Raw genomic sequence first — 18,126 nt, 5'->3', positions numbered from 1 at the left:
TGTCAGTCCTATGATAACAGTGGTGATGCTCACAGTGACACAGGCAGATGGGGAAGTGAGACACAAACCCCTTTCCCATCTATGTCACACTCTCCTCCAGTCCCAGCAGGACTGTGCACAAAGCAATCGGTAGGTCTGGCCCAGGTCCCCAGATCTGAGGTCTGGAGTCTGTCCCCTTACTCTTCACCTACCAGGCAGGCTCTGCACAGTGTGGATCAGCAGGGGATTCATAAACAGTTATTAGAACAACATTTCCTCCGTTACTGTGGGTGAATGAATGCCTGCGTGTAGAGGAGCAGACATGGAAGACATTTCTCAAAGACCTTCTTTAAAACTCCCGTAATGAAATGTTCTGAAATTTAAAAATACACTGGATAGATTGACAGCAGATTGGATGCTGTAAAAGAAGAGAAGGGTGAATTTGATGTCACGCAATTAAAACTATTCAAAATGAAACACAGAAGCAAACACCTAAGAAAAAAAGTGAATATAAGCTCAGTGCCTGTAGGACAACTTCAGGGCACCCAGAGAGTGTGCAGGATAGAAACAGAGGGAGAGAAGAGAAGGAACTGATGGTTCATAAAACATAGGTGAGGAAATAATCTATAAAAAGGCTTCAAATTTGGTGAAATCCATAAACCAATATATCCAAGAGTCTAAAGAAAGCTTGGGCACAGGGGACATGAAAGACAGCACAGAACACATCATGAGGAAATTGCTAGAAACGAGTGATGCCGACACTCTCACAGCCGGAGAGGAGATGTGTTCCCTACAGAGGAACCAATTTCATGGTGGAAGCACATTTCTCATTATAGCCATGTAAGCAAGAGAAGAGGGAGCAATGTCTTCACAATCCTCATAGAAAATGCCTGTAAACTTTGGCCTTTACCCAGGGGAAATCTCATTGAAAAGGGAAACAAACTTTCTCAGACCGCAAACCTCTCAGAACACCCACAGACCCTTGGCACAAGCAACAGTAAAGGACGCCCCTCAGACAGAAGGAAAGGGTGACAGAGGGAAAGGGGAATACACACAAAGATAGAAAAAGCATCAGGTATCATAACTCCATGGGTAAATACAAAAATAAGTTTAGTGGTTCATATTTATAGAAGATAGTCAAGTGTTTAAAGAAAAACTATAGTAGTGTATGTGGTATATGACGGATGTACAAAAAAACGCACACATGAAATTGTAAGGGAGATGAGACCATGTTATGACATCCTTATCCTACAGTGTGAATGATTCCATGGCCTGGGACATACTTTGATAGTTAGGAGCTGAGGACTATATACCCAAAATAAACCATTAAAATAATACTATGTTAACAACAAAGGGTTATAGCTAATGAGGTGTGTTACATAGCACAGTCCAGAGAATACAGATCCAATAGAACATGTGTGTCATGTATGGGTCTGTGCATATTTATCTGTGATGCAGAGACAGAGACAGTGGGAGAGAGCGACAATGACGTTGAGAAATGTTTCACACAGCCATGGGGTGGTAGGTCTGGAAGCTGCAGGAAGGACAGAAGGCTGTGGATTTAAGTCAGGACGATGTTGCAGACTTTAACCCAAATCTAGTCTGAATGACAGAAATGCTAAGAGGAGACAGAGAAGAAAATTAAAGGATCTAAATCAAACTACTAGAGATGAAACCCACAAGGTCTCAGATTACAAACACAAGAACTGAGATCAGCAGCAGACACGACGTGCAGACACGTGATTGAACATGAACGCAGCATGGACACTGCAAAAGAAAGGCACAAAATGACTTTAAAGTGATTAGAGCACCACTGAGTGTAGGAAAGTTCAGCAACGGATACACATGTGATTGTGTCCCCAGGGAGTGAAGGAGGGGAGGTGGAAAAGAATATTGATGAATTAGTGACCACAAAGGTTCTAAATGTCATGAAAATTCAAAACCTATGGATTCCAAATTCTTGAGAAACCCAAGCACAAGCAATGGGGGTAAAAACTACACACAACACCCATCAATATCCAATTGTTTAAGGCAGAGAAAAAGAGTTTTAAAAGAGGGCAGAGAGGAAAGTTACTTGGTTCAGGGGAATACGGATAAGGATTCCAACAGATTTCTCAATAGCAGAGATGCACGAGAGAGGGCGGTGGATTAACATCTTTAAAAAAACGAAAAAGAAAAACCTTAATTCTTTATCCAGGGAAATTATCCTTCCCTGATGAAGGATATTATAAATTTTTTCAGATGTACCAAAGTGACAGAATTGATCATCAGCAGACCCTCAATACAAGAAATAATACTGGACTTCCCTCCCATAGGAGAAATGGATTCCAGAGAGAATCTGAATCTACAAAATGAATGTAAGAGTCAGAAATGATAGCTACAGAGGTAAACATTAAGAATATTTTTATTATTTACCTCTCTTTGAAAAAGAAATCACCATCTAAAGCAAATCTAATAACTGCAGATGTTGGAATTTACACTGTAGCTAACAGTGAGGTGATGACACTCATACCGCAGGGCTGAGGAGAGCGAGCTGGAAGTGTGCTCTAAGGATGTGATCCTCTCTGTCACGAGGTTTAATATCGCCTGAATGCAGACAGTCAGGGGTCACAGATAATAAGCCTAAAAAGAGAAATGAAATGGACCATAAAAAATGTTCCATCATTCAAGAACAAGAGATAAATGTAAAAAGAGAACAGAGTAAACACGGAGCATAGAGAAAACAAACAGCAGGATGCAATATAACAAAGTATGTTGCTACCCAGAGCCAGGAAATGTCCAAGCACGACAAGTGAAAGACGATTTTGTCAAATTGACTTTAACAACATCACACAGATAAGAAACCTACAGTAAATAAAATGACGCTAAGTACAAGTTCAGGACGATATTCCCACCTGATTCTTTTCCACAAGTTGAGATATAAAAAATTCACAGAACAGAGAATCAAGGAAGATGAATTGAACTCTTACAAATGGTTATGGTGGAATATTTCATGTAATGTGTGTTTTAAAGAACACAACAATGGAAACAAATGACCACAGTGCACATTTCGTGAGAAAAGATACAGAAATGCCCTCACGTCCCCCTCACTGTGCTGCAGTTTTTGATATTCAAACACAGAGTGACATGAGCTCCCCTAAGAGATCCAAGAGGTGAGCACAGCTCCACGTGAACCAGATCCATGAAGCCCACCCAGGAGCACTGAGATTCTCTCCACCAGCCTGAGAAGGAGCATTTTCATGGGGACCAGTGAGGACATGAGGGAGTCATTGAGTGGCAAGTCTCAGAGTGGGCTCAGGAGATAGAAGTCTGGGGTCCCCACCATGGCCTGGAACTTCCTGCTCTCCCTCCTCACTCTCTGCCCAGATGCTCCCTCCAGGCCCTGCCCACAGGTTCAGTCCCCACAGGGCCCTGAGCATGACCCTGACCTTGAGGTCAGTCTAGAGGGTACTGCAGGGGGTGGGCCCCAGGGAAAGAGCCCCATGGTCTCCTCAACCTGAAGGCCTTGTGTCCCCTGCAAGACTCAGGTGCCTCATTTTAGAGTGGCCATGAGACCTCTGTCACTTTCCCAAGCCTGGGGGACAGAGAAAACCAAACAATAATACGAACCTAGGCCAGGTCCCTGCACAGCCAACAGCCTCCACCGGCTCCACAGATTCTCCAAGTCTAACCTGAGACACAATCCTGCTGACTGTCCCTATGTTCAGGCTGAGGAGGCTCCTTTATAGGCCAGAATAGGATGGGGTTGCAGTGGGTCCAGCGACAGAAGCCCCACTACCCAGCTTGGCCTCACCCTCCCTCCTTCATGCCCTGGACAACTCTGCTCCAAAGGGCCCAGAGTCTGAATCCAGTACACCTGGGCTGCACTCCTGGATCGCACTGTTTTCCTCTGTATTCTGGGAAACTAGTCTCTCTGGACCTTAACTTCACGTTCCATGTAATGGGGAAGATTATATTGACGTCAGAATCACATTGCTTTCAAATTGAATGAGAAAAAATATTGACAGAGTCTAATTATTGAAAGAGAGACTGCAGGGTCTCAGTCAATGGGTGCTGGTCTGGTATTCTGACAGATTTGTCCATCCTCTGCAGAAATCCAAGGAAAAGGGCTCAGCAAAACTGTGACATTTATGATGTGAAATTGCATATCCAGCTCCAAATTCCCAATTCCCTGTGTCATTCGGGTCACCAACTAGGCTAGTGTAGAAAACCTCCTGCCCCAAACTACAAGTGATAAGGGCTGTAATAACAATGGCAGTAGGAGAGATGATAGTAATAATCCTAATGAAGACTTAGGTGCACACGTGAACTTTAGTGCTAGAAGCATCACCTGTTCCACCGTGACCCAACTGCACTCATTGGGATACAGGACACATCAGACTTGATTCCTAAATGGAGAGAAATGGGTAGTAATAGTATGTCACAAAGGTTTCCTGGACTGCGGCCCTTTCCAAACGCACTAAAATTTACTCTGCACTAACCCTGTTGTAACAAGACAAAGGGCCAGGCTAGGGCACTTCACCCTTGGACACGTACAGGAACCACACCTGTCCTGCCTCCTGCACCGTGTATGTGACCTGTGTGTGCTGGGCTGGGGAGAGCAGGGGGCAGCTGCCTGGGGGAGGCTGGGCTCCCTGGCCACACCCTTTCTCAGGTGACAGGTGCTTTGGGGTGACCTGACCTGCAGGAGGGAAGCTGCCGGTCTGAGTCGTCCTCCACCAGCAGGGGGCAGCAGAGCTGCAGCAGGAGAAGCAGGACAGAGGCTGGGGCTGCCCAGGTGGAGCCTCACAGGGACACCGGCCTGGGGGGTGTCTGTCCAGGGTTCAGTCATCAGAAGAAAGTGGGGATGATCCAACCTATCTTCTCAGGCTGCAGGGACCATGTTCTGAGGGTCAGACACACAGTGTCATCCAGGACACCGACAGGATTTCTGACACAGTGATTACCTCAACTGGGAAATTCCAATCACTTCACTGTCCAGCAGAAGTCCCAGGAGCTGACCCTTCTGTGATGGGCACATCCGGAGCTATCCTGACCACTCACCCTCTGCCTCTCCCTTCTCCACCTACAGGTAGACTCGGGTCAAGGGCTGAAGCATCAGCATCCTTGCTCAGGAGTGTCTCAGGGGCAGGAGGTGGGCCGATCAGAGCCTCCAGTCACTGAAGGAAGGGTCTGCAGCCACCTTGTGAGACTGTCTCCAGTGTGAAGTGGATTATGCCAGCCTCAGACCACAGCTCTGGCCCCTGGGATGTCAGTGTTCCGGGACAGGATCCAGCTCCCTGCAGTGACCACAGACTATCTCGTCCCCATAGCTCACAATGTGACCAAAGACATGACTCTGGTGACCCTCACAGAGACACAGTGCTTGAAGAGGTTTCTTCAGTCAGAGATGGTGTCTGACACCTTCCACGTGTTTACAGGAAACATGGGTGAAAAAAAAAAACAGGAATCAAAGTGTTGACATGCCAGTTGCTGGTCTGTTGTGGGATGGGGATGTCAGAGATGAAATAACCACATGTAAATTCACTAGAAGTCATGATGAATCTCCAACAGCAGGTGTTTATATAACAAGTAACTCCCACATGCAACATGATGAAAAAACATCAGAAAGAGAGTTTCTCATTCTAATGACATGACAAAGGTGGGACCAGAGTGCATCTAGGGAAGGCAGAGTAGACATGAAGCAAGAGGGGTCATCCAGGAGGCCACAGGGCCACCTCTCCTTGAATCAGGTTTCATTTGTGTCTCTCCAAGGGCCCAGCCCAGCCCCATGGCCAGGCTCCTGAAAGGCCTCCAGTGGGCTGACTCAGTCGCCCTTATTGTCAGAGGCCCTGGGGTCAGATGGCCATGACCACCTCTCAGGGAGACAACATAGAAACCTTTGGTGTGCAGTGATACCAGCAGAAGCTAGGACAGACTCCTGTGCTTGTCATATATGACAATAGCAAGCCTCCTTCAGGGATTCCTGACTGGTTCTTGGGCTCAAACTTCAAAGATATGGCCACCCTAAATGCCAGCAGGATCAGAGCCAAGGACGAGGCTGGCTCCCACTGTCAGGTGTGAGACACTGGTATTAATGCTCACAGTGACAGAGTCAGACAGGGAAATGAGACACAAATCCCTTCCCCCTCTGTGTCACACTCTCCTTCAGCCCCAGGAGGACTTTGGACAAAGCATGAACAGTTCTGGCCCAGCCGCCCAGATCTGCAATTCCCAGACCTCACTCCCAAACCAGCCCTCCAGGCTGGCTCTGCACCCTGTGGACCAGGAGTGCCATACACAGGAGGCAGGATGAGGCTGTCATGTTCTAGGCTATGGTATTTGTTGTCGATGGAAGACCTGCTGAAAGGGCAGACAGAGAGACATCCATGGTGGCATAAGAAGCTCAAAGTGACAAGTGGAAGTCTCAGCTTTCAGTTGAATAGAATCATTGCAGTGTCTCTGGGTAGAAACATTTATCCATTAAAACTAATACCTCTAGCACAGCAGAGTGTAGGATCGTGGTGACAGGGAGTTATAATTTTGTAGCAGGTCACCAAGAATATGTGTGAGTGGAGACATTCCCAATTCCAATTCTTAAATCCTGGACCCATGAATGTTAGCTATGGGAGAAACAGCACCGCATATTGGATACAGATTTAGTACAAATATCACCTTCCGGACAATTTACCCAAGCCAAACAAGGTACTGCCATGTGGTTGGCACAGTGAGTGAGTCTTTAAGAGGCCATTAGTCTATTCATCAAGCCAGCTGTCTCAGAATGTTGGGGAAGATGGTTGAGCCAATGAATTCCATGGGCATGGGCACGTTGCAGCCCTTCTTTTGATATAAAATGAGAGCTTTGGACAGAAGTCACAGTGAAATACTAGAACAGTGGGGGAGGCATTCTTCAAGTCCAAGGGTAATATTTTCGGTAAAAGCATTGCAGTCAAAGAAAGGAAGTCCCTATCTAGAGGAGAGGTCTATTCCAATAACAGAGCTACCCCTTCCATGAGGGAATAATAAGTCTAATGTAATGAATCTGCCAGCAGGCTCTAGGCTGATTTCCAAGGAAATGGTCTCACACTGGGAACTCAGGTTTGGTCTCTGCTGTTTGCATACTGGTCCTGAGAAGTGGCCATAGCCAGGTCAGCTTTAATGAGTGAAATCCACATGAATAACCACCCAACTTCCAACACGGGCACTTTGCTATGGAGTCCACTGAACAAGTTCAGGAGTAGATGGAGAAGAAAGGTGACCACTTTCCCCATACGTGTCACATTATCCAACTGATTATTCACATTGATTCATTTTGAGGACACACTATGGTAGGCATTTTCATGAGACACAATTAGCATCCACCTTTGTGTTCACTGGGAGTGTTCACCTCACATATTTCTTCCTCAAACATCTTTCACCAGTTTTCTTACTGTGTTTCTTTCAAGTCTCTGAACATCCAGCCAAATATTGAGTGAGAGCCTATAGGTGAGTATAAAGCCACCTCTGACCTTCTCTCTGTCCAGACAAATGAACCAACTACTCGGCTCAAATGTTACGTTTGAAAATTTTCCCCACCCATGTTGTGCAGGAAGGTCCCACATTAGGGCTGCAGTGTTAACTCTCAAAGTTGGCTGCATACCATACAGGAACGTCTGTAAGCCAGCCCTCTGTTTTTTTCTCTGTATCAGCTGGTCATAGGATTGTCCCCACTGGGCCACAGACGTGCGAGACAGAGAAAAGACAATACAGCTGGGATTGGGGTCATGGGCATCTGGCCTCTTCCTCATGCAACTCAACTGTGCCTTCATGACCTGGTGAAGCCTAACCTCAAATTTACCTCTTCTGTTTAATGATGGAGAGCTGCTGTGAATGTCCAAATCCATGCATGGTTAGTCAGGTAACACCCAATTCATGTAGGCAGCTCAGGTCACATGTAACTTTAGTGCTTTATAAGGGGCATACATTCCCTGTTATGTTCAATAGCAAGCCAAAGTATTTGCCAAATGAAGCTCTCTGCTTATACAGATGTAAAAAAAAAAATGGTGTGCTATGCATCTATTCTTGTGATAGGAACACATCGTTAACTGATACCAATGTCCTTGGCCAAATGAGTCTGAACACTAATTTGGTCCTGCTATTCATTACAGTGACCACATCCACTTCCTCATTGTTGATAAAATGGGACTGCAGGCCTCATACCAATGCAAGGATCCCATCAACTACAACTTAGGTACCCAATCCAGAGATCAGAATCTCTACAGAATATATGTGTACATATGGCAAATATGCATACACACACACACACACACACAATCTACCAACATACACACACAGACCCAATTAGTATATATATGCATACATATTCACAAATATATTCTTACATGTTGTGTATAAATATATAATATAAAGCATGTGTGGCAGGAATTTGATGTCATGCAGAACATACACACATATCAGTGAGCCACAGATAAGACACAGGGATGGTCAGTAACAAAAGGGCTCCTGCTTCCCTTTCAGTTTTCAGGGAAATTCCACAGGGATTCCTCTTGTGATTCACCTTTCCTAGAAACATACAACAATGAGAATTCTGAACATCAGTCCTGCCCCTCAAAATTTTAACTTGCAAAAAAAAATATCACTTTGGAACTCAAACCATTTTGAATCATAGACACCTAAGGTCCTCACTGTCCCTGCATCTTCAGACAAACCAGACTCTTCTCCACAGCAACTGACCCCAAACACACTCCTTAGTTCTTGTTCCTTCTTCCCATCCTGACAGCAGCTCCAAGGTCACCTCTGCCAGAGAGGCCTCCTCCAGCCTCTCACCACACAGCACCTGCCTCTCATCTTGTATGATTTCAGTTCATTATCTGTACACCATCCAACACTGTATATTTTCCCATATCACTTTATTTATTAATTGATTTTTGCGGTAATTTTTATCCTAATTTGTCAGGAAGTTTTTAATGTAACACACGCACATCTGAATCAGAGGCATGAACACTCAGGTGTTTAATTTTCTCCCGCAGAAGTAAGGCTGAAGTCAGATTGTATTTCTCCTGGTAGGCAACAATTCTGTGAGCTCCCACATCTGCTCACTTTCTGTCCCACCATCACTACTATGGAGGCTTTGCTTTTCCCTGTTGTCACACCCAAGTACAAGGAAAGAGCACTGCATAAATCTACTCTGTTTCTTCCCTCACAAGAGTAAAAGTCCCCCAAAAGATCCCCAAACAAATGACACATTCAAGGGGTCAGTTCTTGGCCACAGGGCCAACCTTGACATCTCAAGAGAGACTTGACAATAGCAATAGTGTGGTTTCTAAATGAATATGGAAGACGAGATACAAGTAGGAGAGGTTGGAGACTGTCTCCGGTACCAACAAAGCAAGACTTCCACTCTGCTGCAGCAGTCCTAAGATGGAAACTCTGACCCAGTGTCCTGTTCACACTGATTTCCCAGGATGCAATGTGTCCCAGACTAAGCGGATCTGAATTAGTGTTTGTTGGACGAGTGTTTTCCTCTGTCTTGGGAGCAGTAGCCGTCATCACACTATTGGTGACACCAGCAGCCAGTGCCAGTTAGAGGCAGTCCCTGGCTTCTGTGTAGCTTTGTGTCACGCCGCAGAACCACTCCCACGGCCACCCACCTCCCCAGAGACAGGAGCAGTGATACCGCAGATGGGCCCTGCCTCCTCCTCCTCCTCACATGAGCCTCTTCCTACTTGCATGGATAACCTGACCTCCTCCTGCCTGGGCTTGAGGCTGACAGAGGCCCCGCAGAGAAGAGGAATTCCTTCCCTGGGGTCAGCAGTCCACGGATCAGGGAATCAGGATCTGAGCACTGGGTTCTGAATCTCCACCCAGACAAAGGATTTCACTGGGCCTCGGCGGTCAAGTGGAGCGGCCACCAGGGGGCAGCAGAGATCACCTGGCAAAGGCCCCTGCACATGGGGAGGGTCTGGGCAACAGGGCATATGCAGGGAGGGTTAGTCATGAGACTTGACTGAAAAGTGTAAGTTGTCTATGGCATCACCTTTGACTCTGGTGTAAGCTACTGGTTCAGTGTCTCTCAGATCTGTCTCCTGTACAATGTGCTCCGGTCTCTACAACAGATCCAGCAATTCCTGACTCTCCAGCCCGGCCCATACCTGGTAAACTCGATCAAAACTTCCTCAAGCTGGGTCTGTCCCTGACACTGAGTACACCATGGGGATACTGAGGCATAGCATGGATAACCTGTCCCAGAAGTTCTCCATCAGGACACAATCCTACAGCACCTCAATGGTTCCCCCAAAACTCCACGTGCACTAGACAAGAGAGAAATTTTGGTCAGGTTCTGAAGTTCCCCAACACAGACCTGGGGTAGGACACTTCACTGACCTAAGTTCCTCCAGTCATCTAAAGAGTAAACATTCTGTAATAAGTTCAGAAAATTCAGACAGACTCCAACTCTGAGCTCTGCTATGGCCACACCCAACCAGGAGCCTGGACAAGGAGAGGGATGCAGTTGTGGACCCCATTATGGGATCAGAGGGTGAAGCAGAATCCCCTGGGCTGAAAGTGGATCTGAAAGGCTGCCCTCTCCCATCTCTGTGTCCCTTGGGGCTGAGCCCATTTGTGAAACCACAAGGCCCCTCAGCATCAGCCCCTGAGCCCTGGCTGATTTGCATGAATAGCAGGTGTCTCCAGCAAGGGGATAAGTCAGGCCTGGGAGGAACCCTGCCCAGCCTCAGGACCTCAGGGAACAGAATCGAGGCACCTCCACCATGGCCTGGATCCCTCTCCTCCTCGGCCTCCTCGCTCACTGCACAGGTGCTGTGCCCAGGCTCATACCCACCCCAGGCCCAGGGTTCCGGGACAAGCCTGGTCCTGACTCTGAGCTCAGCAGGGGAGTCTCAGTGGGGACAGGATGCTCAAGACCCTGCTGTGGGATGGGGGGCTGGTGGGGTGATATCCCCCCACCATGATCACTGATCTGTGTGAGCCCTGAAGGGATGCACCTGTCCAGGGAAAGGAGGGGGGTGGTTCTCATTGGTTCAAAGGCTCCATCCACCAGGCGGGCCCATGGGCCCCAGGGACTAAGATGACAGCAGAGTGGACACTGGGGCCTAGAGAATCACTGGAGCTTAAGCCAGGCAGGTGGGAGTGTTCGGGGGATGACACCCCAGGCTGGAAACCCACCTCTCACCTTCTCTCTTGCAGGCTCCGTGGCCTCCTATGTGCTCACTCAGCCCCCATCAGTGGCAGTGAACCTGGGACAGACGGCCAGGATCACGTGTGGAGGAAACAACATTGGAAGTAATTATGCTTACTGGTACCAGCAGAAGTCAGGCCAGGCTCCTGTGCTGATTATCTATAAGGACAGCAACCGGCCCTCAGGGATCCCTGACCGATTCTCAGGCACCAACTCGGGGAACACAGCCACCCTGACCATCAGCGGGGCCCAGGCCGAGGACGAGGCTGACTATTACTGTCAGTCATATGAGAGCAACTATGATCTTCACAGTGACACAGGCAGATGGGGAAGTGAGACACAAACCCCTTCTGTCTGTGTCACACTCTCTTCCAGTCCCTGGAGGCCTGGGCACAAAGCAGGGCAGGTCTGGCTCAGGTCCCCAGATCTGAGGTCCTCAGACCTCCCCACCCAGTTCCCAAGGCTGACTCTGCACAGGGAGGGTCAGGAGTGCATTTACAGCTGACAGCACTAGGCTTCCCTGCTTCTCGGGGCCTGGGTGTGAACTGCGGACAGAGGGCCTGGGTGGAGAAAAGACACAGGGAGACTTTCGTCCAGTGCTCATTATCTCTGCACTTCTATGTGGTGGCTGTGGGCTACTGCTCTCACAACTGACAAGGATTAGAGCCCCAAATTTCCCAGCTCACCTGAGGTCCTGAAGCCCCGGTGTCATGTGTGGAGTCACCTTCACCTGAGTGCAGTAGACACCGTGGGGTCACCCACACCCTGTCTTTTGGGTTCACACACTCACCCACTACTGCCTGGAGCCTCTGACAGCTCACAGGGGTGCTCCTCACTGCCAAGGACTCTTGCTTCAGAAAACTGCCTTCTCAGAGAGGTTCAGTTAAATAATCTCCTGAGGCCTAGAGGCCAAGGCCCTGCCCCACTTTCACATGTCCTGAAAGGTCCCAGCTTTGGAGCTCCCTGCAGGAATGAGGCCTCATCTGATGTCTCACTCCGTGTGGGTCACTTCTCCTTCTGCCCAGTCTGACCTCCCTCTTCCTTCCAGATCTCCTGCACATGCATTTCTCCATCTCAGAGTCAGCTTCCAGGAACCCAATCCAGGATGGCCAGCATCCCTGACAGGGTCCTCTCAGACCTGAGGAGGCCGCTGTATACACACAGAGCTAGGGTTTCTCCCCCAGATCCGCAATGTGCATGTTCAGTCCCCACAAATGTGCTCAGCCTTTAAGAGGATACAAAATACATTTTTCTCTGCTGGGATATTTATTTTTGTCCCAGATGATTTGATATCATATAACTTCAATATTGAGATATAAAGTTAACTATTGTTAACACATCTGATGTTAGACGATAATGGGATGAGACAGGAGAATAGAACAGAAACTTATGGTCAATATATATATCCAAACACACCCTACAACATTAGGAAGAAACACATGTTACTTCTATGCTGCTCATTTCTGTGACTACCCTGTGCTCAGAGGGGTGTCTATAATTTCCATCTTCACTACTCACCCCATATCCCCTTCCCACAGCAAATACCTGAGCTAGTCGCCATTGCTGCCCGTTGGTAGGACTAGACCTTCATTCTGGAAAGTTAGTCCATTAGCAGACCTGCTGAATTGGATTGTGGTGCATTTATGACTGTGATGCAGACCCAGGGAGTATTAGGGGATCTTCTGAATCCAGAGACACTCTTCTTGCCCCAATTGTGCACTAGAAATTCAGCTCCTCCATAATAGTCACCATGATTCACTCCAGGCAGTGCCTCCCCCACTTTTCCTGATGATTCATCCCCAGGAGGAGCCTAAAGCAGACAAGGCACATTCTCTGCCACTAGAGCCATGCAGCCCATATTCCCTGGGGTCTCAGCCCATCCACAGCACACACTCCATGTGGCTGGTGAAATAGTCTATTCTTTAATTTTTTCCACATCACTACAGGATCTAGAATCTGAATCAAGCCCACTTGACCAGAGCAGGACAGTTAAGCCCCATGTCCCAGGTGGCCAAATAGGAGATAAGCAGAGGAAGTGAGATTTTCCACAGTGGCCTAGACTTCAGCTTGTGAAGCTCAGTGAGCACACAGTCCCCTGACAGGGTGGGAGGGGGGCGTCTCCACAAGATGTAGCTGCAGGTGCAGCAGGTCGGGGTGGGGCCCAGGCATCTGCATGTGGAACAGCTCCCAGGTGAGCCTGCAGTGTTCTTAGTCCCAGGTCCACACTCTGTGTGGCCTCACTCCTGATCCCTGGCTGCTCCCACACAGGTGGGAGGCCCACAGGGAGACACAATGTGAGACACAGGTGCCCTGCTCTCTCCCATCCAGGGTCCATGGGGTCAGGGCCCTGCATTCACCTGTGTCCACATTATTCCCTCCCTTCCAGGCTGGGGCCAGTCGCTTCTGATCCAGCCTCCCTTTCTTCCTCCAAGCCCCTCTCCTCTCTTGTCTTACGAGCTCCATGCCTCCCCTGATCTGAGGCTGCCTCCATCCCTGTCAGTGGCCCTGGGGAAGCCCAGGATCCTCAGCTCTGGGGATAAGCTCATGCGTGAACATGCATCTTGGTACCAGCAGAAGGCAAGCCTGGTCCCAAGCTGGTTATACATACAGATATGAGCAACCATCTGGGTCCAAATCTGAGGATGGAACTTAGGAACATAGCCTCCCTGAGCATGACCAGGACTGAGGGCCAAGACAAGACTGACCATTGCTGAACTACCTAATGTGGCGGTAGGAGTGCCTATCAGTGACTCAGGTGATAGGTAAAGATGGGCAGTGGGACACAAACCCTCCTGCCATGGCCTGGCTCTCATTCTCCCTACATCTCTGAGCAGCTGCTGGTCAGGCCTTAGGATCAGGTGACCTCCCTGGTCCTGGCCTGACCCTCCAGGGTGGGAGAATCCAGCAGGTTCTCCATCCTCTGGTCTGTTTATCCTAATGAACAGTGGTGAGGGGGGATGGCTATTCTGACTATTGGGACTGGAGTCAGGTTTATAGTATATAATAAAGATTTAGGATGTCATTGTACATTATACATCACACAGGCCTCAGATGTAATCACATGTCATTGAGGAAGGGAGACACCTGTCTCAGACAGCACAGTCCCGGGAATTCCTCTTCTCCTTAGTAACAGACATCCTGGATGGGCCCCACAAGGCTGTGTCTCCTCTGGTTCCTGGATGAGATGTCCCACATCCTAAGGACTGACAGACACTTCATAAAGCAGGAAACAGGTCCCTGCTGCTCCAGGCCCTTCCCTCCTTAGGTTTAACAGGAACTGTGGAAAAAGTGCAGACACTACGTTGGATCCCACCTAGGGGTCTTCCTTCTGGCACAACTGTCCTCCACTGCCCCAAATCCCATCTCCTGCACTAGCAGGTCTGACCCTTAGCTCAGGTCTGACCCACAGGTACTCACACCCACCCCCCATGCTGACCCTGTGTGGTGGCTTCATCTGCATTCAGGCCTTACCTGGCACTTGGAGGGGAGAGGTCTTTTCCAAGAATTGAATACATCTCTATCATAAATAATTTCTCTTCATGATTCTTTGACTTGTGATTTTTAGAGCAATTTCATAAGGTCAAAATGACAGGTGATGAATTAATTAAGAAGGAAACACAAGCTTCCCCCATGTCCACTTCTGCCTTGAATCAGGGCAATATCTCCATGGAGTGGGGAGACACAGAACTGAAAATCTTTTTCTCCTCACAAAAGCATGGCATGTATGATTGGAATATTTCATCTACAGTTTAGTTATTGACCCAATGAATGAAAAAGATGATTTCTGGTTGAAATCATATTTCCAGGGATTTTTCCAGTTGGGATCACAAAAGGTCCCTCTAAAGGATTATAATCTGGATATTCTCACCAAGCCTTTCTTATCAACATGACAATGAATGGACTGGCACCTCCCTAGCCCTCAGATCGTCCCATGACCAAGTACAGCAGCATTCCCCATAGACACCTGCCAGAACTGAGAGGAAGAAGCTGTCTCCTTCAGAACCTGGAACATTCTGGCTGAGGTTGTCCTACATCCCCTCTCAGCTGAGTGGCCTTCCTCACATGGTGTAGGTGACTGCTGCAGGTGACTGTTGCTTCCTCACACCTGCCACCATCTTTTTGTCTCTCCCTCTCAGGGAATGGGGACCTGCAGTCATTTCCCTGCCTCCCTTCCCACTCAGGTACACCTCTAACACATGTTCCTGCTCAGCTCAGCCAATCTGTGAGGGTATTGGTAAAGCAGTGACAGGTCACCCACGTGGGACCCCAGACAGGGGACCAGGACCAGAGGCACATGTAGCACCCTAGTCTCCCTGTGGCTTTAGATTGTTTAGGGGGGTGAGGAGGGATAATAACCACTGCCCTGAGTGGCCTCAGCCCCCACTGGGAGGTCCCAGGCTAACCTGTTCCTATGTCAGCATCTTCCTCCTGGAGGCCTCTCAATGTGCCTACCAGCTGCCAAGAGAACCTGACTTACTACCTGGAAATGGCCTCTTACCATACCTGACCTCACCCTCTGTACCCAGAAATGTTCACCTCAGGAGAAACCCCACACTGGCCCTGAACTCAGGTAGAATCCCAGGTCCCTCTGGTTTTCCTGTTCTTTCAGATCCTCTAACCAGGTCATTTGTCATTTGCCTATAATGTCATCTTTCACTCTCAGGTATAAATTTCAGGGTATGTGTGTGACAGACCCTGCTCATGAAGACATTGCCTATTTCTCCAATACAGCTCAGGCACTTTGTCTCCCCCCAACCCATGCCCTGGCCCACTCTCATGAGACTAATGTCCTGTCACTGTCCACAAACATCCGTCTTCCCTGTGATCACACGTTTCCTCCTTCCTCCAACCCTGTGCTGACAGCCCGTACCAGACACAGCTGCTCCTCCTTGCTGGAAGATCCTCCCACCTTCTCCCTCCACTAAACTCCCTCAGTGAAGGGAGAGGAGACTGAAAAATCCTCTTCTTCCCTTTCCCAGTGCCTGCAACATGGTGATTTTCTCAATAAACTAATTTCAACTAAATTAATAAATTCAGATGTTTATTACAAATTTTTCCCAAACTGAAGACAACTTAATAGTGACAAACATTCCCTTGAAGAGTAACTAAACTTTGAAGCCCCCTTTCATTCTCTTATATGGCAATATTGCTTTTTGCATCTGATCTCTTTCTACTCCTAACTACAAAATGGGGATACCAAGGCACAGCACCTATGACCTGCCATAGAAGCTCCTGGCCAAGAGCAGATATGACACCACCATGATGCCATTGGAAAATCCATGTGCTCTTGATAGAGGAGGAATTTTTTTTTACCTCTGTGGCCCACAAGCTATGACCCGGGGTAGGACCTGCACCTGTGTGAGCACCATAGTGTTTCCCATAGAGGGTGTTCAGAAACTAAAGGTAAACTCCATCTCTGAGTTCTCAATGGTCAGGCCAGCCCAGGACTGACACCAGATCACAAACTGGGGTGCAAATATCAGGCCCAGACTATGATACCAGAGGGTGAAGCAGAATCCCTTGAAATGAGGGTGGGTCTGCACAGGCCACCCCCTCCTCTCTGTGTCCCCTGAGGCTGAGCTCTTCTCTGAAACCACAAAGATCCTCAGTAGCAGCCCCTGAGGTGGCGGATGCATAACCTCCAGGTCTCCCCAGGAAGGGATAAGAGGCCAGGAGAGAATCCTGCCCGGCCTTGGGCCTCGGGAGCAGATTCGGGAGACCTCCACCATGTTCTAGACACCTTTCCTCCTCAGCCTCCTTGGCCACTGCACAGGTGCTGCACCCAGCTCACACCCACCCCAACTCAGGGCCATGGGACAAGGCTGGACAGGCTCTGAGCTCAGCATGTGAGGCAGGATGCTCATGACGCTGCTGCAAGATGAGGGGCTGCAAGGGTAACACCCCCATTGCACTTACTGGCTCTGTGTGAGCCCAGAGAGGCTGCCTCTACCTAGGGAAAGGCCTGTTTTTCAATTTGTTCAAAGGCCCCATGGACCAGTCAGGCCCATGGGATTCTGGGAATGAGATTGATGAGAGGGGGCAAACCTGGGGTTTGCAGAGAATCCCTGGAGCTAGGCAGGTAGGGGACTCCTGGGGATTGGACCAGATCTGGAAGCCCACCTCTCCTTTTCTCTCTCACAGGCTCCATGGCCCCTACAAGCTGACTCAACCCCCTCGCTGTCAGTGACTATGAAGGAGACGGCCAGGATCACATGTGGGGGAAAACACATGGGAAGTACATATGTCCACTGGCACCAGCAGAAGCCAAGCTAGACACCTCTGGAAATTATCTATCATTACAGCAACCTGCCCTCAGGGTTCCCTGACCAATTTTCAAGTTCCAACTCAAGGACCAGGCCATCCTGACCATAAGTCAGGCCCAGGCCCAGGGCAAAGCTCACTGCCACTCTGCCACCTACCATGGCAGTGGGAGCAGTTTTCAGTGACTCACAGTGACACAGACAGGTGAAGGGGGACCCAAACCTGCTCCCCCAGCCTGGCTCACACAGCTCGCCCTGGTCACACCCAGTGAGACAGAGCCTTCCACACAGAGACTGGCCCTGCCCTCACTCCCCCAGTGATGGAGCCAGTCCTCAGTCCTGTCTGGGCTCTGTCTTCTCCATGGCAACCTGAACAGGCATGCTGATGGGCAGGTGCCCATTCCCAAAAGATCACCCGAAAACCACTTCATCCCGCACACCAAGTCTGTTAGTGCTCAGGAGAAAACCCCCAGGCAGAGTCTCAGGAACGTCTCAGGCAGATGAGGGGAGTGTGTGCAGGGTTTCAGGATGTGCACATGAGGGGCGTGAGGCAGGTCTTTCAAGGAAGGAGCAGCCTGACGTGGGTCACTTCTGCGACATAACAGCATAGGACTGGTGGACCCTCTCAAGGGGGCAGTCATCAAACCAGTCTTGATCAGTAAACTTTTATTTAATAAGCTGTTTACCCAGATGAGAATGTTTGCCCAGGGG

General features: G+C 48.9%; 4 long non-coding RNA genes and 1 pseudogene across 8 annotated transcripts in view; 2 read left to right on the top strand and 3 right to left on the bottom strand.

The window, feature by feature from the left end:
* LOC147575369 (uncharacterized) overlaps window positions 1–18,126 on the bottom strand; it is a 473,279-nt gene that overhangs the window by 265,641 nt on the left and 189,512 nt on the right. The window lies entirely within an intron of this gene.
* The window catches only part of LOC147575370 (uncharacterized), a 284,866-nt gene that overhangs the window by 87,195 nt on the left and 179,545 nt on the right, over window positions 1–18,126 (bottom strand). The gene's annotated exons all lie outside the window — the stretch shown is intronic.
* Window positions 1–18,126, top strand: part of LOC147575371 (immunoglobulin lambda variable 5-52-like) — a 447,861-nt pseudogene that overhangs the window by 252,642 nt on the left and 177,093 nt on the right. The gene's annotated exons all lie outside the window — the stretch shown is intronic.
* The window catches only part of LOC147575375 (uncharacterized), a 156,095-nt gene that overhangs the window by 61,767 nt on the left and 76,202 nt on the right, over window positions 1–18,126 (bottom strand). For 2 of the 4 annotated variants that reach the window (XR_015242335.1, XR_015242337.1), the window contains one exon: window positions 2,395–2,601. The exons of the other annotated variants lie outside the window; for them this stretch is intronic. This is a non-coding gene — a long non-coding RNA (uncharacterized LOC147575375). The remainder of the gene's footprint in view (window positions 1–2,394; window positions 2,602–18,126) is intronic. 4 annotated transcript variants of the gene reach the window in all.
* Window positions 10,625–11,326, top strand: LOC147575376 (uncharacterized). The gene is made up of 2 exons (XR_015242705.1): window positions 10,625–10,773; window positions 11,164–11,326. It is a non-coding gene; the product is annotated as an uncharacterized LOC147575376 (long non-coding RNA).

Source organism: Puma concolor, chromosome D3, assembly GCF_028749965.1.
Source record: "Puma concolor isolate L17-30 chromosome D3, mPumCon1.1.hap2, whole genome shotgun sequence".
Lineage (NCBI taxonomy): Eukaryota > Metazoa > Chordata > Mammalia > Carnivora > Felidae > Puma > Puma concolor.
The sequence above is the reverse complement of the archived record's forward strand: the minus strand, read 5'-3'. Positions and strand labels throughout refer to the sequence as shown.